Source organism: Vipera ursinii (genome assembly GCF_947247035.1).
Source record: "Vipera ursinii genome assembly, chromosome: 2".
Lineage (NCBI taxonomy): Eukaryota > Metazoa > Chordata > Lepidosauria > Squamata > Viperidae > Vipera > Vipera ursinii.
Window position 1 is genome coordinate 264887901 of NC_139513.1, and position 22190 is coordinate 264910090.

Below are 22190 nucleotides of genomic sequence, written 5' to 3' on the forward strand. Positions count from 1 at the left end.
ATGGAGCAAAAGCCAAAAATAGGGATGGCTTTTGTCCACACTGTCCATCTCCTCCTTCTCCTTCTCCTTCTCCTTCTCCTTCTCCTTCTCCTTCTCCTTCTCCTTCTCCTTCTCCTTCTCCTTCTCCTTCTGTCCTTCTTCTTGTCCTTGTCTTTCTTGTCCTTCTCCTTCTCCCTGATAAATCCCTTTCCTCCTTCCCTTGTACTCTTTTTTTCTTTTTTCCCTTTCTAAGAAAGAAATTCCTTTTAGAGATTTATATTACTTATCCACATATAGCTTCTGAAATTAGGTAAAACAACCCTGTGAAGTGCATTGTGCCGAAAATGACTAACCAAATAGACATTATAGGTAATTCTTAACTTACGTAATGGAGCCCTGGCATTTCTGTCATAAGTCATGGTGGAATGGCTTACCTCCAGAAATTGTGTGTGCTCCATCATTGGAGGTGTTCAACAAAAGATTGTCCAAAATGGTATAAAGTCTCCAGCTTGAGCAGGGGTTTGGACTAGAAACCTCCAAGTTGCTTTCCAGCCTTTTTATTCTATGTTCTATGAGGGTTGTAAGTTGAGGCACCCATGTGACCAGATCCAATTTTACAATAATTTTTGGCAGCAATCGTTAATTGAACCCATGTATTCCAAAAACCAAACTCAGAAAAACCCTGCAACCCAACACTGCAGTCCTAAACTAGAGACATTCTCTACCATCAAAACTCTTTTTGTTATTTCTGACATTAATGTATGAGTCACTTTCGATACATATTGATAGGTAGCACACTTAGTCTAAGAAAATATTTTGGACAATGCTAGAAACAGTTGTCTCGTGAAAAATGAGTGTTAATGAAGCATAACTCCAATGTCATTTCCTAGAGTTATTTTATCAACACAATGTCAAATAAGGTTACACCTAGAAGGAATAATGTTTCAGAACTGATTTAATCCAGGGAAATTGACTTCTTGGAGAAGTCTTATTGGGATGACTAACATCTGACAAAGAAAACCCTCTTTGCCTAATTGATTTGGTAGTGTTTGAATTTATATTTTAAAATGCTATATTTATAATGACAACTTTGTCCAAGCACATTATAGTGAAAGTTTTATGTCTATAAAGTTTTAATTTGACATGTGGAAGCCTTTCAGCCTTTGTTGCATTTAGATTGAAATAAGTTACACAGATGTGAGGATTATAAAATCCAATTTCCTAACATTCTGCTGGTGATAAGGATAAGGATCCATTTTAAGCAAATTTACTTGGAGTTCAGTAAGGCATTTGATAAAGTAGATCACAACCTACTATTTGATAAGATAGAAAAATGTGAGTTAGACAGTATCACCACCAGATGGATTCATAGCTGGCTGACCGGCCATACTCAGTGTGTGGTCCTCAATGGAACCACATCTACATGGAGGGAAGTGTGTAGTGGGGTGTCCCAGGGCTCTGTTCTGGGCCCAGTGCTCTTCAACTTCTTCATCAACGATTTGGACGAGGGGATAGATGGGGAATTCATCAAATTTTCAGATGACAACAAGCTGGCAGGAATAGCCAACACTCCAGAAGACAGGCTTAAGATACAGGAGGATATGGACAGACTTGAACACTGGGTGCTATCTAACAAAATGAAGTTTAATGGTGAAAAAAGTAAGGTTCTACACTTAGGCAAGAAAAACCAAATGCACAGGTATAGTATAGATGGTACCTTGCTCAATAGTAGTGACTGTGAGAGGGATCTTGGAGTCCTAGTGGACAATCACTTCAATATGAACCAGCAGTATTCTGCAGCTACCAAAAAAGCCAACACAGTGCTAGGCTGCATTAACAGAGGGATAGAATCAAGTTCACGTGAAGTATTAATACCATTTTACAATGCCTTGGTAAGGCCACACTTGGAATACTGCATCCATTTTTGGTCACCACAATGTAAAAAACATGTTGAGACTCTAGAAAGAGTACAGAGAAGCGCAACAAAGATGGTTAGAGGACTGGAGGCTAAAACATATAAAGAATGGCTGTTGGAATTGGGTATGTCTAGTTTAATGAAGAGAAGGACGTGGGGGTGACGTGATAGCAGTATTCCAATATCTCAGGGGCTGCCACAAAGAAGAGGGAGTCAAGCTATTCTCCAAAGCACCTGAAGGCAGGACAAGAAGCAACGGATGGAAACTAATCAAGGAGAGAAGCAACCTAGAACTAAGGAGAAACTTCCTGACAGTTAAAACAATTAACCAGTGGAACAACCTGCCTCCAGAAGTGGTGAATGCTCCAACACTGGAAGTTTTTAAGAAGAGACTGGATAGAAATTTGTCTGAAACGGTATATGGTTTTCTGCCTGAACAGGGGGTTGGACTAGATGACTTCCAAGGTCCCTTCCAACTTTATTATTATTATTATTATTATTATTATTATTATTTAAAACTTTTATTCATAAAACATGAAACTGAACATTCAAATTGACTGGCACTAATGGTTGACACAGGTTGCTGCCAGCATCCTTGGAATCAACTAGGTATCTCCTTAAAATGTAAGATGTTCCGAGTAGTGCAGTTTTTTGTAGCTTTGCTGGAGTTATTGCAGGAAGCTGCAATTTCTTGATGTATTTTGCAAAGTTTTTGGACATAGTTCCCAGTGCCCTGATGACAATGGGTATCACTGTTACATGTTTCATCCATAATCGCACAGTTTCGATGGCCAGGTCGCAGTATTTCATAATGTTTTCCAGTTCTTTTTCTTCAACTCTGGTATCTCCTGGTACGCTTTAGTTCTCTATGGCTGCAAGATCTGGCGTGTTGTGTTCCAAATGGCGATCTGTCTGTATTTGGAAGTCCCACAAGATCTTCACCCTCTCATTCTTGACAACATTTTCCACCCTATGTTCCCACGACTTTTCGGACACAGGCAAGTCATATTTTTTACACAATGCCCAGTGGATTAGTTTAGCAACTCGGTCATGTCTAGCTTTGTAATCAGTTTGCGTGATTTTGCTGCACTCGCATATTAAATGTGAAACAGTTTCAAGTTTGCTGTTGCAAAGTCGGCAATTTGGATTGTCAGTAGATTTTTTATCTTCGCTTTCATGGCATTAGTTTGTAGTGCTTGTTCTTGAGCAGCCAGTATTAAGCCTTCTGTTTGTTTCTTGATGGTTCCCATTTTAAGCCATGCCCATGTCAAGTTGTTATCACATTTTCCTTTAATGTTTTTCAAATGCTGTCCATGCAAAGCTTTGTTTTTCCATCTATTTAATCTGTTATCCAGCCATTTTTCCTTATATTCTGCCTTTGTATCTGTTATTTTTATAATGCTCTCTGTTTTCACAGCCTGCAGCAATTTTTCTGTACTTTGATTTACATAGTCATTCAAACTTCTTCTACAGTTTGGTGGATTTGCAGTAGCCCTCTGCCCCCTATTCTTCTTGGCAGGTACAACCTGTTGATGTCACTTCGTGGATGTAGAGCATGGTGCATATTCAAAAGTTTACACATTTTCCAGTCTATGTAATATGATTATGATTATGATTATTCGCACAGTCAGCCAGATGTTCAGACTGGATTTGGCATTTTTGTCTACCTATCGAGTCATTACCAAGGACCTGGGATAGGCAGATGTGGATGTTTGATGCTATTACAGATATTACAATTGACTAATGGTGGATTTGTCAATGCCAATGGTGTTCAAGTGGTGTTTCAGTTGTTTTGGGATTGCACCCAAGGCGCCTATTACTATTGGTACTACCCTTGCTTGCCTTTGCCACAGTCTTTCTATTTCTATTTGTAGGTCTTTGTATTTTGTTATCTTCTCCGGTTCTCTTTCTCATCTATTCTGCTGTCTCCAGGCATTGCCACGTCCACTATCCAGACTTTTTTGTCTTTCTTATCGACAATTGTTAAATCTGGGGTGTTATTTTGCAGGTGCTTGTCTGTTTGAATTCTGAAGTCCCAGAGTTGTTTATTATTATTATTATTATTATTATTATTATTATTATTATTATTATTATTATTATTATTATTATTATTATTCATCGCATAGTCAGCCAGATTTTCAGATTGGATTTGGCATTTTTGTCTACCTATCGAGTCCTTACCAAGGACCTGGGATAGGCAGATGTGGATGTTGGATGGTATTACAGATATTGTTGCAGGATGGAAGCAGTTCCTAGTAAGGCCGCCTTTTGCAATTGACTAATGGCGAATTTGTCAATGCCAATGGTGTTCGTGCTGCTCCAGTTGGGATTGCACCCAAGGCGCCTATTGGTACTACCCTTGCTTGCCTTTGCCACAGTCTTTCTATTTCTAATTGTAGGTCTTTGTATTTTGTTATCTTCTCCAGTTGTTGTTGATGTTGTTGTTGTTATTATTGTTATTGTTGTTGTTGTTGTTGTTATTATTATTATTATTATTATTATTATTATTATTAAATGTAATCAGCAGTAGAAGAATATAGCCCATAAATAACACATTAATCTTATGGGGAAAGTAATTTTGTTCATCAACTGTAGATTTGCAGTTGCAGTTGTCATATCAATATTATTGTAAGACATATATTTTCCAGAATCCCACGTCCAAAATATAGTATTATGAAGGAAAATCAGGGTTTTTTTTGAGATATCACAGAAAGATAGTTCTGGAGATCACGAGAGTTCCCATTCATTATCCAAATGAGAATTTTATTCTATATTTATGTAAGCGTGTGTGTAATGTTTAGAGATAAAATTGTGTCACAAAGCTGCACAGCAGCAAAAAAATGTAGAAAAAATGGATAGAAATATAAAGGTGATTGTTCAGTATTAAAAATATAACCAGATGAATGTTAGACAAATCTCTCTGAATGGACTATTACTGTATAGTTCAAAATTACGAGGCTGTTTTCTACATGACATTATACTAACAGTGTGGACCTTCTAATTCCTGAATTGGTGTTTTCCAAACAGTTAATTGATTTATATATTTATTAGCAACATAATTCTGTTTCAAGGAGTTTCAGCAGCCTTGTTCTTTGACAAGAATGAATAGCATTTATAGTTTCCATGGCATGTTCCCAACAAATCCAGCTTCTAGGAACCTTGAAACCTTGTTGGCCTTTAGACAGGGACACACTTTTGATAAACTGCTGAACAGAAAGTTGTAAATGGAACAGCATGAAGCATTATATGTACTCAAATTTTGAAATATATAAGGCATTAGAATTTTCATCCAAGATGTAAAACAACCACATTCATAATCTGAAAACAATTTTAATGTGATATAAACCAATATCCTCTTCTTTTCAGACAGTGATGATAGTTTTGGCATTTATATCATGCAAGTATAAAAAAAGTAATAATAATCTTCCCCCTCCCACTGCTCAGAAACTCTTGAACACTTTAAGCACGGCAAATTCTCTGGTTCAAGTATGGTGACACAAGGTCAGCTAGTTTAAGGAAAAGTTAATATCAGTGATTTATGAGAAATAAAAAGCAATATGAAATCTTAAAATAAATACAAAGGAATGTATTGTGAAGGAATGCAGAGAGAAAAAGACAGGCAAAAAATAAGATGAAACACTTATGAAAAATATATTTTGACCAGTAGCTATACAATACATTTTTGACTGTAAGAATAATATGAATACACACACACACACACACACGAGTTTTTCTGTTAACCACCTCATTCCTGCTGTTCCTACTAAACCTGTGGTTACTTGAATTCATTCCAGTTCATAAAACAAAGGGATTGCTTTAAAGCCCAGCAGACTAAAAGCTGGGAATAGACAAATAATTCCAAATTCCAATTGGAATTAGTGGGAAATGGGAGCTTTTCCTATCATGTTAGAAACCAATGTCCTCCTCTTCCTCCTCCTCCCTTGACTTGGAATCATTTATGCACTCACTGCTTTCATCTTGTTTTTTTCTTTTCTCTTAAAATGACTATTTGACCGATCAGTCTGGTCTTTTATGGAAGCTGAAATCAATGGAGTTACATATATTAATATGATGCAAAAGCATGACTACTGATGAAGGGCAAGACCAGCGGCTCATTAATATCATGGGAGTTTGGACTGAATTAAGAAATTCAGGAAGGATATTGCAAAAAAAATGACTGCCTGTTTCCTAGGGGCTATGATTCTGGAAGCAGGTATTCAAAATATAAGTCATCCTATTCTACCATATTTTATGCAGATGGTTCATCTAGCAGCATTTTTTTAACATGAGCCTTCTAATGAGAACACAGTGCTAAATGCAGTCTTCAATCAACACAATATTTACATTTATATTACTAAAAAATAGGGACATGCAAAATATTTGAACTCATAAAGTGAGTTGGTGTGAACAAAGTACAATTCCTTGGAGCGCTCAGGCAACATTTCAATCCTCTGAAGAACCTGATGTGGCTTTTTAAAGGTTTTCTTAGGTCATCTTAACATGTTCATTCATGTACAGCTGCTTTGCTATACTGGCAATTCCAGAGGTTTAGTTTGTTCCTGCATACTACTCTTAAAGGATCTTTTCTGGATTTGCATAAATAACACATTAACAGGGCTACCTATAAAAACATCACTTGCACCATGGGGAACAGAAGATTTTTGGGGCTGTGCAATGAGTTTATCAATAATTTCATAAATCAATAAAGTATTTTCCTGACATCACCCTTTTTATAGATTATTAGCAGAAATAGATTACAAACTACCAAAAGAAATGTACAGTATACAAATACATTGGGACAAATGCAGGAATTGTGTGAATCATTTTAGAAATTTGTTTCTCTTCATTTTGATCGGAGAAAGATATTTTACAAAAATAAATAAATAAACTCTCACAGTGCTGGATGGCCTGAAGGCTGCACAGTCAACAGTTGGTAAATTTGAAATGGAAAAAATGAGTACTAATTGGTTAATATTCTCTGCACTCAGCTCTTTTGCTAGTTTGGACAGAGCAGTGATTAGCTGAAAAAAAATCTTTATTCAAGCTCTAAACTTACAATATGTAGACAATACTGGATTGAAACTGTTTAAAGTCTGCAGATGAGGAAAATATTATGAGCAAATTTCAGGGTGGTTTATTGAATTGATAATTATTAGCAAGTGGAAAGAGTGGTATTGTGGGAGATCTCACTAATAATCCAACTCTATGCATGACTAATCAGTACAGCTGTGCACACTTCCAAAATGATTCAGAAGCATTTTGAGACCTCATGTGAGGTCAGCACTCCCTTGCTATTCATTAACCAGAATTTTCTGGGGTTTTCATGAGAGCCTTTGAAAATATTTTAATGAATCCACTCATTAAAATTAATGTGATTCTTAAAACAGAGGTACCATTTTGGGGAGCCTTGCAAATGAGACAGGAAACTTGAGGATTGTTTAACAAACAGCAGAGAGATAAGAGGTCTGACTCTCTTCTCCTGAACATTTATAGTATGCCTCCTTGGTAATTTACACCTGCCTTCCATTTCATATACTTGTCCCTTTTAACTCCATTTTTATCCACAACTTTTTTTCTAGGGTAACTTCCTTTTTACTCATTGGAAAGTTGTGCAAGTCTATTTTCAGTATATTTTTCTTTAGAGGTTCTCATCCTCAAGTATGACCTTTAATTTAATAATTTCTGTCCATAAATTCACTTATTACTTCTAAGCTGATTTTCATGGAATCTAGAGCTTCAACTTCTTTCTGTAGTGTCTCGAACCCCAAGATAATACTGTCACTTCCTCTCAAAGTTCCCACTTCAACTGCCTCTTCCCTGTTGGTTAGGATCTGATATAGGAGAGATAATCTTCTTATTTTTATTTTAGCCTCCCGGAAAATAAAATAATCAGCAGTACCTCTGAAGAATTTATGGGATCTTGAAGTCTTGGCCAAATTGGTTTTCCAAATAATTTCTGGGTTTTTGAAGGCTCCCATTACTACTCCCATTTACTCCCTGAAAGTTTTGTAATGTGGTCCAGAAAGGCGTTGTCCAGATATTCTGCCTGGTTTGTGGTCTATAGCATATTGATATAATCTTGTTGTTTTCCCTTCCTTATGTTCCAAACATTCCAAATGTTTAGATTCCTGGACCTTCATATAAGTGTGAATTTCCATCACACATAAAATCACTGCTCCTCCTCAATTGTCTGGTGAATTCCATTTTAATAATTTTCATTAATATTTTCATCTCAATGGTTTCCCCCACTGGCTTTCAGTAACATATACTAAGTTGTATTTACATTTTTCATGTTAAGACCTTTAATTCTTCTTGTTCATTCCTCCTATTTTGTATACTGACAAAGAAAGTGAAATCCTTGGGTTTCATAACTTAACCTATTTTTTCTTGTATTTATATCCAAAACCTATTCAATGAAGCTAAACATCTGGCATGTAGAATTATTAACCAATATTCTGTTTAGGCACTAACCAAATCCAAAACTATTCAGCTTGCAAAAGTTTGCAGTGCTAATAAATTCAGTCACTGATTTATCAGCTTCCATGAACTATTTAAAATTAAAACTTGAATCCTGAGACCATACGGAGAGTTCCAGTGGAATAAAGCAGTTCTTTTTTTTCTCTCCATTTAAACTGCCTGCATATTTCCAAAACCTATTCTTAAGGATGAGAGTAACTCCAAATTATCAGGATGGGAGATGGTTGTATTCTAAATAGGAGCTACCAACATATCTCAAGGAGATACTATGTTCAAGCTTCATTTCTCTACTCATACTATTGGGACTTCCAGAAGTGATATAGTTCTCTGTTATGGGGGAGAGATTAACCCGTTTAGAAATTAATCCCCACATCATGAAGAAGCATTCTTTGGACCCAAGATATACATTGGGAACTTTGAGAAATCAGTCTCATAAATGTTCTTGTCTATGTTGTTTACCACTTCAGCTTGTCTTTTTGAAAAGCAAAGGCACACACCATTAATCAAAGTACTGGTGAAAACTATCTTCCAGAATGTCCCCAGGATAGGATGCTCCACATTATGTCATGAGTCAGGAATGGTGTCATAATGGTGAAACATTATTTATTTATTTAAACAATGCCTGCTCACATAAAATAACACAAAACTGGGGGGAAGCCCCTCTGGACTCCCCCCTCCATGTATAACTCTGCATTGCCCCATCCTTTCTGAGAAACTCTAAAAGGGCTAGATGAGATCCAGAAGCATTCTAACAAATAAGATAGTACTAGAGGCTTGCCCTTTGCTTTGCAGCATTTCTGGTATCAGGAGAGATGACTTTTGACACATTGGTATCATACTGTCTACAATATAATTTGCACATCCAAAGAATTTGTGGGAAGGATTAAGGTCTTTGTCTAACAGACCTGCTCCCAGTATTCTTTTCCTGCCAATTTCTCCCTCCCCCTCTCAGTCATTTTTAGAGTTCAGTAGACACATATCTGTATTGTTATTGGTATTCCAATGGAATAGAGTTACCAATTGCAAGAAGAATTTCTAACGCCTCCAAACAAATCCATGAAAGTTTTCCAGCTATATTCATCCAAGTGCATTCAAAACATACAGGGTTAGGTTGAGCAGGACAGGACTAGCTTGTACAATTCTCTTCCCCTCCAGGAATGTACAGAAAGTTGAGAGGAATGGCTTATGAAGGAGGCTAATAATGTAGTGCGTGCATAATCCAAGCTGCAGCTCAAAGCAAATAATTTAGACATTCTTTTATCTGCTTTCACAGCCTGTAAAAACATTGTCTTGGATTGAAAACATAATTCAAAGGAATTTCTATAACCCTTCTTCCTTTTAGTTTGATCCAACCTTTAATTAGTTATTAATTAAATAACTAATTAAAGGTTGGATCAAACTAAAAAAGGAAAGTTTATAGAATATATGCCACCTGTTATGTATTGGGCTCATTAGTAATACCACGGTTGCTGGAGCAGCTAACGGCTCTCCAGCAACCCAGACTACAAGTCTCCAGTATTGCTATTGGCTATCTCTAGGCGGCAATGGTTGTTTCAAACCTATTGGCTGCCGCCTAGGGGCTAGACTATATATTTCAGCTAGTTACAGCCATTTCCTCAGTTCAGATTCTGCAAGTAATAAACCATGAGTTTTCCTGAACTCACTTGCCTCGTCTTCATTCCTGTGCCAAAGAACCCGCTACACAACACCACCCATCTCACCAAAGGTTATTCTAAATGCCTTATGCATGTGAAACATTAAAATGATAAAACAATAAATAGAGATCTAAAATTTAAAATTCATTTAAAATTAAATTGACCAAAATGGAGAAAGGAGCAAACTGTGCATTGGGAAGAGATGAGGTATTATCTAATCCATTAACCATCTGCAGAATGCCCCACTCCCTCTGGGGCCCCAGGCCAGGTAGCAGAACCTTGTATTCAAGCCTTTTCAGAAGGCCAAAAGGGTGGCACAATATCCCAGGGCATGAGATATTCTTTATTAAACTTCTAAAATAATTTAATAAAAACTATTTTAGTGTGTGATAGTCATCTGCCACTGTTCTGCCTGTGTTGCAGCACATAAATAAATACATCTCAGATCATTGGGTGTTCCATTCAGGCAACACAGGGTCTGAATAGATGCTATACATACTTTTAAAAATGTAAATATTGCTTAACATAATGAAGTAGATATGGACTTAGAAGGGTGAAATGGCAAAATGAGGATGGCTCTACTAAAAGCAGAGCTGATGACCAAAGCAGAATGAAGAGCCAGTGAGTAGTCCAGCTCTTTATAATTACTGTCTGGTCAAAGAGAGGACTTGAGATCACCCACAAGTGCTCCAGACAGTTGCTTCCCAGGAGGAGAATGCCAGATAGTGGTCTCTAATGGGTTTAAAGCTCTGGAAGATTAAGGAATAGCTATCTTACTGTAACCACTGTCAGCGCCTTGAAAAGGGACAATGGGTTTGCATACTTTCTTTTCTAGTCATTTTTGGATCTTGATTGTTAATGACTTTTCAGCTATTGGGAACTTTTGGATTAGTATATTATAAAACACCATATAATTTTCTTTCAATCCTCAGTGAAAAATTTTTTAAACACAAGGGTAGAGAGTTTAGAAAAAAATGATAAACACCAAAAGGATGATTATAACTTTGATTTTAAAAGGCTGTAAATAGACTAAGGGTCCAGATAGATTTGAAATAAGATTTTGGAATTAATTGTAAGCATCCTTCCCATGGGAAAATGCTTGAATATTCTTTTACAAAAAGATAGGATGAGACTTTGAACATTGGACACTAGAAGGAACCAAAAGAAACTAAAGATTATAATTAAAGAATAAGAACACTTAAATTTCACTTAATACAGAATGAAGCAAAATATTTGAACACTGCATATGTTGAATGATATTTTTGAACAATGGCCCCTGAACTTAATTTTAAGAATGTCTGCCTGTATAAAGAGTTTTTAAAATACTTTATGGAAGACTTATGCTGAAGATTAAAGAAAAAGAAGATACATAATATTTTCAAATATGCGATGTATTTTATCAATGGCTGGAAAAACGGGGTAGAGATTAGTAATTTAATGTGTATTACCAAGTAAAACAAATGGACCCAGACAACATGTTGTTTACCAAGCACCTATGAATTGTAGATATAGAAAACTAATAAAATATTAGTTTTCATTATATATATATAATGAAAGAGGAACAAGCTATATCTGACAAGATTGAGACTGATCTGAAAGTGGATTTAAAAGTGACAAGCTACACAAATGATATGGGAAAAGATGGAACAGTGGGCATACAAAAAAAAAGCGCCAGAGGATATCTTAATAATTAAACAGGATGTAAAAATAACAAAGCAATAGAATAGCCTGAATAATTTACCTATATTCGAGTTACAAAAGAGGATTGTTAAAGTTTTGAAGAATTGGGGGGGGGGAACAAAGAAAAAATGAATAGAAATCAAGTTCAAGGACTTTACTTGAACTAAAAATCAAATAAAAGAAAAGAGTTAAAATGGTGTATTTGATCAAGGATAAACAGGGATATGTTGTTATTACTGGTAACCCTTAATGGAATTTTGCTGATAAGGACTGAAACACAAGGTTTTAAGGATTTTTTTTTAATAGTTAAGATATGGGATATCTAAGATTATTATTTTTTTTAAAAAAAAGAATGATAAACAACTAAAATTATTTATACTGTGATGAAGAGGAAATTTATATATATATATATATATATATATATATATATATATATATATATATATATTAACAAACAAATGAACACTGGGATTTGTTTGTTAATTTTAACATGCCTGGGATTCGTATTTTTAATCTTATCAAAAAAAAGAGGAACAAACAGCCACATACTTCTCCCAGAAGAAGGAAGCTAAAGCCTGATGATGACGGATGGGATTCCGTCGAAACGTTGCGCCTACACCTCTAGTTCTACGTGGGGAAAAACCCAAAAAACCAAGGATCCACATATATATATATATATATATATATATATATATATATATATATATATATATATATATATATATATATATATATATATATATATATATATTCTTTTTCTTTACCAAAGTCTTTTTTATTTCTTTTCTAGCTTTTTCTGCATTTTCTATTTTTCTTCAGTTTTTGATATTAGTTTTTATCATTTTAATTGTACAAATTTTAATTGTACAAAAAAAACCCCACAAAGTGTAGTGAACTTAAGTTAACCACATTCTAGAACAAAACAAGCATATTGTGACCTTTTCAGTTAACAGTTATACATTTTAATAAGAGAAGACTAATAAGCAACCACCAAAAAGGTTCTTTTCTCTGAGCAGTCAATGACTATTCAACAGAACTAGAAGTGTTCATTATGTAAGCCCAGTTGTTGGATGCCAGGAAGACAGCTACTTTCCTTAGTGTCATATTTGGGGATAGATACGATGTATCCAGGACTTCTAATATACCTTTCTATTTTTATGCAACCCTCTATTCTGGGAACTAATCTCCCTAATATAAATGACAACAATATCCACAAATGAGCATCTATCTATTAACACACATACGTATTTCATTTTTTTAATGAAATGGAAAATAAATAAGTTACATATAACAAATTAGAAATGCTGCAGAGATGTTTACACACTTGTCCATCCAGAATTTCTATTTTCCTATGTAATATATAACTTTCTATCCAGAATTTCAGGGTGTTTTTTTTTTTGTTTCTACCTCTATTCTATGGAATTTTGAGCATCCTTTCTGTAATTCTCAGGCTGAATGAACTATGAGAATAATTGACATAGCATTCCTGAACTATGGTAAAAGGAGCTGCTTCTTTCTTTCTTATATTTGGGTTTACGCATAAGAGGTCTTTTTAAAAATTGAACATTTCACTAGAGCAGACATGTCAAACACAAGGCCCGGGGGCCGGATCCGGCCCGCGAAGTGTTTTCGTGTGGCCCGCGAAGCCATCCTGGAAACAGTGAGGGAACGGCCCCACTGCCTTGGCCCTGGCCCAGAGACCCTCCTTCTGCCAGAGACCCTCAGATCTGTCCCACTCCTGCCCAGGCCCCCATAGGCACCCTTGATGCCAACGATGTAGAGCTGGCCACGCCCACCCAGTAGGCCATATGCACTCTAGCCATGCCCACCCAGTAGGCCACGCCCACCCTGGCCATACCCACCCGGCCCCCCGAGGGCAACCACAATGCTGATGCGGCCCTCAATGAAATTGAGTTTGACACCCCTGCACTAGAGTGATTTTTTTTATTATAAAAAGGTTCCTATGAGACTATTCAAGCTGAAAAGGCACCTATTAGAAACAGAAGAGCCGTTTACCTCAGAGTCACCATTTCAAAAAGATAAAATGGAGAAAGAAAAGAAAAATCACTGGCAAGGGAAAACGGGAAAAAAGAGAAGTTAGTAATTCTTACAGTTTAAAGTGCATCTAATGACTGATGGGGATCAAATGGGCTGCTCATCGTTCATAAATACATCTCAGTAAGTATTTGGTACCCCTCAAAAAGCTCAGAATTTTTTTTTTATCTCCCAAAACTAATTAAAAGAGGCCAGACTAAAGAGATTTTTTACAGCCACCTAAAGTCTATTGTTTATTTAATTTAAAAATATTCTAGGTTCACACAGCATGATGATCTATTCGTTAACTATACCATATCAATTCATTCCACACGCTAGGCTGAAATATTTAGTGTAGTTTATTATCCTAGCTGGTGAAACCATAACTAACTGCCTGCTTCTTAGAATCATAGAGTTAGGTGACACTTCAGAGGCCCCTGTCTTCAATGAACAGAACTCTTTGCTCAGTACAGGAATCCAGATTGAAACATTCCAAATAAATGACTTTCTAGATGTCTCCTGAATATACCCTGAGAAAAGTATCTGGATACTTTTCAGATTATTGATTTCTGTTGAACTTCTCTTAGTGTTGGAAAATTTTTCCCTCTTGCTTATACAGTAGCTAAAATCTGACTTGCTAAAATCCATTATTTCAGGTTGCAGTCTTTATTTTGACATACTTTCAGGTATTTGTATTTTCACATCCTTTTCATGTCTCTCAGGATAAAAGTACATACCTCTTTTAATTACTTTATAGAACTTAATTTCTAATATTCTAGTCATTTTTCTTGCATTTTCTTCAATTTGTTCCATTTTGTCTCAAACCACTCTTAAAGCATGGTGTCCCCAATTAGATATACTGAATGTGAGGATGGACCAAACATTGTTTTCCATGGTTTATTTATTTCTGTTGATGCAGCTAAAATTGCATTTCCCTTCATTGCAGTAATATCGCACTGCAGGTTTATATTATGCAATGTACTGCTGTTACAAAATCTTTTTCATAAATACCAACCTAAGTATTCGGCACCACATATCACTTATTTGGTTTTTGCTGTTCTCTCTATTTCACTTCATTTTGTTATTTTCAGCTTAATTCTCCAACTTATCTCTTTTGAATTTTATTTCTATATTTTCTTCCCCCTTATGAGGGCATTTGTTCCCCTAATGTATCACAGTGTATAAGATTCAGTCAGATTTTCCGTTATCTTACTTAGTTTTATATCATTGCAAAGCATTACCTACATCTCTTTTGAATATTTTATAAATAAAAATAGTAAAGGACCTTTATCTAATTCTTGTAACATCACATGTAATACTTCTCTAACGAGTATACTTGAATCTGATTTTTGAGCCAAGTATGTTTCAAGTTAATTGTCATGTAATATCTGAGTCCTTCGGGAGAAGGGCGGTATACAAATATAATAAAATAAATAAATGTCATTCACTCATCAGCATGCCATGGGGTATTTTGTCAAATGCTTTGCTGAAGTCATGGTATATTATGTCTCCAACATTCCCACAATGGTTACCAAATCAATAAATTAAATGATTAACTTGGCAAGATTTCTTTTTGTCTAATCCATGCTGACCTTTGAAAATTTCCACAATGTAATTTCCAGACTGATTGTTTATGATCAGTTATTATGTTATGTTCACATCTGTAATGATTGGACTTTTCCTTTAGCCCTCTCTGAAATCATTGATAATATTTGTTCTGCAGTCATTTGAGAGGTCATTGGTTTATTTCTATTTTGTAATAATTTTACTAAGCACTACAGTTATGCAGATAAAAACTAATACAAACTACAAAAATAAATGAATGAAAAGAATAGGAAAATAGAAAAAAGAAAAAGAAAAAAGAAGGAAAAGTAATAATATAGCAAAGAAAAGGAAGAGAAATATGTAAAGAAGTAAATTCCCCCTTCATTGCTATAATTACTTCATAACAATAGACAATTGTAACAGTTTATCACCTTCTCTTAAAATCCAACAAAGAAACTCTACATCCCATATCTCAGTTTTTATCTATAAATAAACCAATTCCTAAAACCTCATCTTTTAATCCTAGTCAGCAAAAGCCTATTAAGGGTTACCAAAAATATATACTGAGCCTTGGTGGAGCAGTGGGCTAATGCCTCCTTAAGTAACACCAGCTGCCTGCAATTAGTGCAGGTTCGCATCCCACCAGGCTCAAGGTTGACTCAGCCTTCCATCCTTCCCAGGTAGGTAAAATGAGGACCCAGATTGTTGGGGGCAATTAAGCTGACTTTGTAATAATGCCGCTTGGGGTGTGTGTGAAAGCCCTAATAAGCAGGCATATACATAGAATGAAGGCTACTGCTAAGCTTGTAAGCCGCCCTGAGTCTTCGGAGAAGGGTAGGATATAAATGGAATTAAAATAAATAAAAAATAAAAAATATCTGCTTTAAACTTGTCAAGTAAACCAACTTTGTATTCTTTCCCTTTGATCAATCTTGATCTTTTCCTTTCTTTGTCTTTTCTTACTAAGTGTTTCATAATTTTAACAGGCCTCCTTCAAAAAGCCAATACAGGAAAATTATCCAAGTCAGTCTTCTGATTTGTTATATGTATATTCCTTTTAATTATTAAGACATTAGCTGGTTTCATTGGTGCATCTAGTACATTGTCTTTTTCCTGAACATTCTTGTAACCTACCATTTTTAAATTCACATTCAAATTTATTTCAGTCTTGTCCAGTAAAACTCTTCTATTACATCATTTATACAGTCTATTTTTGATGGCAGATATTTTTAAAATTAACTTCTGAGTCCATTGTTCATAAATATCCTTCAATACATCCAATGTTAAAGTATTTTGCTCCTCTGTCAGCAAGTAGATTTAAATGTTCTTTTCTTTTAATTGTAATATTCAATTCCCCCTGACTCCCACTTAGTGTCCAAAATCCCATCCTATCATCTTTTTTTTTGACTTTTTGGAAATCAAAACAAAGCCATTACCCATGGAAAGGATTCTTATAATTAATTTCAAAATCTTACTTCAAATCCATCTGGACCCTTGGTCCATTTATAACTTTCCAAAAATAATACTGTAATAACCCTTTTGCCATTTATTCCCCCCCCAAAAAAAAAAGAATTATTCTAAGTCAACCAAGATGCCTCTGCCTTTTCTTTGTATTGTTAACATTTTACCTTCTCCAAGCAACTGGTAGCAATTTTCAGCATCACTGGATAACCTCAGTTCATTAAAAGCTTTTGTTTTCTGATATCATCATGATAGTTCTAGGCTACAAACCTGTAATTTCCTTTTGTGACCTGTCCTCTTTCCATTACTTCATGTTTCCTTTTTTTAATATTCAGATCTTCCTCAACCTTTTTGGCTAGCCATATTGACTTGTTTTGCCTCCACCTCCCTTTCTTTTTCCTTCACACCTCTGTAACTAATATCTCCATAAAAGAGAAAGGAGTTTTAGTTCAACTAGTAAAAAGAACAAATTAACCTTGGTTTTGCAGCCAGGATGACTCTATAAATTCTGAATTGAGGGATTAGTCATGGAAATCTTTGCAACATAGAAACAACAAATACAGATCAGGATCTGCCTATAAATTATAAGAAGCAGAGATCTCACAATTCCTATGATGATATAAATGGGAAGCATCCCATTCATTTCACAATCAGGTTGAGATTACAAGCATTTTACATATAGGTCATGATAGAGTGGACAGCATTCTCATGATGAACCTGTCAGAACACAAGCTAATAAAGTGGATTATGTGAATTAAATCTCACATAAAATCAAACTGAAAGATAGGTCAAGTGAATTAAAGCTGAAGTATTTTGTAATCAACACTGTACCATATGACAACAGAACTTCAAGTTCCATGTGTGAAATTATCCATTAGGAAAAAGAACATTTTGAATATTGTGTTACAGTATTGCATAAGAAACAGAAGAATATTTTTTTAAAGTAAAGTTTGTTCTAGAATTGCTAATTTCCATGCAAGACTCATCTACCTTTCCAGTAGGGCATTTATGTGTTCTTTTAACATGAACTAGGGTTTCCTAACCTTGGCAACTTTAAGACACATGGCAACTTTAAGACATATGGACTTGAATTTCCAGGCAACATGTTGAAGTTGAGGTCCATGAGCCTTAAAGTTGCCAAGGTTGAGAAACTCTAACCTAAACAGTCTTAAGGACTAGCTTGAGAAACAATGTAAAAGGAAATTCAGGGGCAAAAATAAAAGGAAGCACAAATAACTATCCCATATCTCCTGAAAAAATATACTGTAGGTGGGGAATCTGTTTTTGCTGTGGGCAAGTTTAGATTTTCAAGAACATGTTCACAAAACGACAGCCATGGGAGATTTGCATACTCACAAGAATACATTACATAGAATAGTAACTGAAGACTCACTATTGAACTGCTATCTTTATCCTACTTGACTGTATGATTATCAAAAAAGCAATCCTAACACGTTAATAAGAGGATGGTTGATTCTGAGAGTCTCGACAAGCATGTCACAATCTGATGTGTATGCCTATTTTGTCCTAATGTGGCAGTATATCGTCATGACAATTAATTAGGTAAACAAAATCAACTTCTTTTCTTTTCTAGTTAAGATAAATTATTGCACTGATCCAAATAATCAAGATTTTGCCTGTTAATTTCCTTTAAAAAAAATCTATGCTAAATTTTTCTGGCTAATGCAATACTTTATGTGTAAATGTTAAATGTTTTTCAATTAAGCTGCTGCCTAAGTATCTGAAACTATTTCCATAAATAAACACACTGACACTTTGCACTAATTTAACTATCCCTCTATTCTGCCATGTTAAGGATTTAATGAAACTGAAATTCTTGCTTGTTTTTAATCTGTAGATATATTTACCCAGTGCTTTTTTTGTAAAAAAAAAAAAAGGTGCCGGAACTCAAACATGTCATACAACCCGCCTTGCCTACCCTACAAGGTTCCATCCAGAAAAGGTGCCATAACTCCATTCTGGGCATTCTATGACAAAAAAGCCCTGTATTTACCCATCAAACTGATTCCATGACAGCAACTCTGGGCCACATATTCCCTCCATCCACAGCCCCTAGACTTGGTTATAAAGAGCCAAATGTTTTGTCATGAATTTTATTTTGTGTTTTCTTTGTTTACAAAAATATAACACACACACACACACACACACACACACACATACACACTCTAATCACTCTTTTTGCAACCAAATTTTGACAATATAATGATGATGATGGTGGTGGTGGTGGTGGAGGGGACTTTAGAGGTCATCTAATCCAACTCCCTGCTCAGGCAGGAAACCCTGCTCAGGCTGTCGCCCCAGTCCTAGGCCTTCAGCTGGGTATTATAAAACTTTTTCGCTTTAGGCCTCCGCCACCATGTGCAAAAAAAAAAAAGTTCAATCAATCAATTTCAACTACTTGCAGGAAAAAAAAGATCTCGCAAAGTTGGAATTGATTGATTGAATTTTTTAGTCCCACCCAGTCTGCTGTTACTAACGCAGCCACGCCCATCCAATTGGCCACACCCACCCAATGGGCCACGCCCACCCAGCACCCGATAATACATAAGTAGATTTTGGGTTGCAGTTTGGGCACTCGGTCTCTAAAAGGTTCACCATCACTGCCCTATACCATTTTAGACAAATGGCTATTTTGCACTTTAAGCTGAAAAATTTAACCTCATCTTTTTGGTGTTGTTACCACATCTCATGTCCTCCTACAGAAAGGCTGAGAGGCTGAATTGCTGTCTATGATTGCTCAAATGTTGTTCACCCAGGGGTGTGTCAAGTCAATGCAGAGGTTTGCATTGTTATGGCTACTATCTTGACTTTTTAAAACTTCTCCTGGGGATGCTCCTGTGCCTAACACACACACACACACACACACACATACACACACACACACACACACACACACAAACACACTTCCCAGGGGCTAATTCACAAATCACACTTCATCATATTGTAGTTTGTTTTCCTTTGGGTTAGCATATGAAGCCAAAACAAACAAAATGCTGTATTACAATGTAAAAGTCTCACTCACATTATGTGGTTTGTTTGGTTTTGGCTTAGCCAGTCAGGGTTAGTATGTTGTGCAAACAGTTTCTGCCTTTCCTACCAGTAAAAGTGCAACTCCTGCACAAAGAATAATACTTGAATTGCAGCCAATTCCAAGGGGGAGGGGAAAGGTACAATGTGCTTCCTGGTGAATCCAATACTGCAAAAATCTGAAAGGCCATTAGAAGTCAACAAAGAATTAATGTCATATAATGCTCTATTTCCATCTAGTGGTAGCCCAGACTTTTGCATCCAAAAGTTACATGCTTCTATCAATCTATTCATTAAGCTCGTGCTTAGAAGTTCTTCCCATTGTGAAGTTTTAAAGCACTCTACTTAGTGCCAGAACAAACATCTCTTACTGCAGCATTTTTGTGTTTGTTTATTCTGTTGGAAGTCAGCACCCACCCACCCTGCTAGAGAAGGAAATATTTTCTGGGGGATATTTAAAAGGACAGAATATTATATTTTCCCAAAGGAATAATGAAAGAGGCAAAGATAGCCCCAAGTCTCTTCCCCGAAGCAGAAACCAAACAGGCCAGCTTTCAGAAATGCAGATTTGATAACCCTTTCAGAAAGACTGGCACCAGGAAGCTTAGAGCTGATGGGATTATAAAGACAAGATCTCTAGAACCACAACCCCCTACCCAAAAAATCCAACACAGGACATAGCCATCAGCCAGGGAAGCAGGATATGACCATTAGGACATAATAGGATTAACCCACCATCATCAGAATATCAGAAAGGCACACAATGAACCTCAGGTCAAAGTTCATGCTACAGGAACAATTCCAAACACAAAAGCCCAAGAAGATATAAAAACCCACCACTCCCTGCTACATGTGGTCAGCTTTCCCAGAGCCACATTTCTGTCTGGCTCTGCTATTCAATAAACTACAACCTTCTTTCTAAAGCAGTCTCCATTTTGTTTATTCCCAGCTTGGACTGGACCCTGATGAAGATTTTTCTTTCAACAATTCCATACCTATCCCTCTTCTACTTCATCAGAAAACTCAGGATACTGTTCTCTGATCACATAAAGATCATCACAATTGCCACTGTTTCTACCACCATGAGTCAATCTCCTTTTTATGTGTATCTGTATTCCTTTTACATGTGATATCCTTCTTATTCTAAAACACAGGTGTCAAACTTGCTTGTGTCAAGTGAGGTATCGTAACGTGTCACAATGTTTTTGCCTTTGTGGAGCTGAGGTGGGTGTGGCCTGCACGTGATGCAACTGGCCCGTGGGTCGCCAGTTTGACATCCCTGTTCCAGAACAAGCAACTATAGTTTTCTAAAATGAATAGTGCTATAACCCATAAATTCTTAATCCTCTAAGAAATGGCTTGGGCAGAAAATCCAATTGAAGGAACCTGTCTTTCATCCTCTGATTACTGCTCTGGACTAAGCGTGTTGCAAGCTAACAATAATAATAATAATAATAATAATAATAATAATAATAATGTTGGAAGGGACCTTGGAACCTAGCTTTTTTGGCAGCTGCAGGACACTGCTGGCTCATATCTAAGTGATTGTCCACTAGACTCTGAGATCCCTCTCACAGTTACTACTATTGAGCAAGGTACCACCCATACTATACCTGTGCATTTGGTTTTTCTTGCCTAAATGTAGAACTTTAATTTTTTCACCATTGAATTTCATTTTGTTAGATAGCGCCCAATGTTCAAGTCTGTCAAGATTCTTCTGTATCTTAAGCCTATCTTCTGGAGTGTTGGCTATTCCTGCCAGCTTGGTGTCATCTGCAAATTTGATGACTTCCCCATCTATCCCCTATCCAAATCATTGATGAAGATGTTGAAGAGCACTGGGCCAAGAACAGAGCCCTGGGGCACCCCGCTACACACTTACCTCCATGTAGATGCAGTTCCATTGAGGACCATATGCTGGGTACAGCCGGTCAGCCAGCTACAAATCCATCTGGTGGTAAAGTGTCTAACCCACATTTTTCTATATTATCAAGCAGTAGGTTGTGGTCTACTTTATCAAATGCTTTACTGAAGTCCAAGTAAATTATATGAACAGCATTCCTCTGGTCCACTAATTTTGTCACCTGGTCAAAGAATTTGTCTGGCATGATCTGTTTTTGACAAACCCATGTTGGCTTTTGGAAATGACTTTGTTTGCCTCTAGGTGTTTGCTGATTCATTGCTTGATTATCTTTTCCAGAATCTTCCCAGGTATTGAGGTCAGGCTGATAGGTCTGTTGTTTCCTGGATCCATCCCCACCCCCTTTTTTTGAAGATGGGAACTATATCAGTGTCGAGCCCCGCAGGCCCGACACTCAGCGGGGGGGTTGAACCCAGCTGGCACACCCCGCCCAGGGAACCTCTCCATCCCAGCCAAGGCTGGCACACCCCGCCCG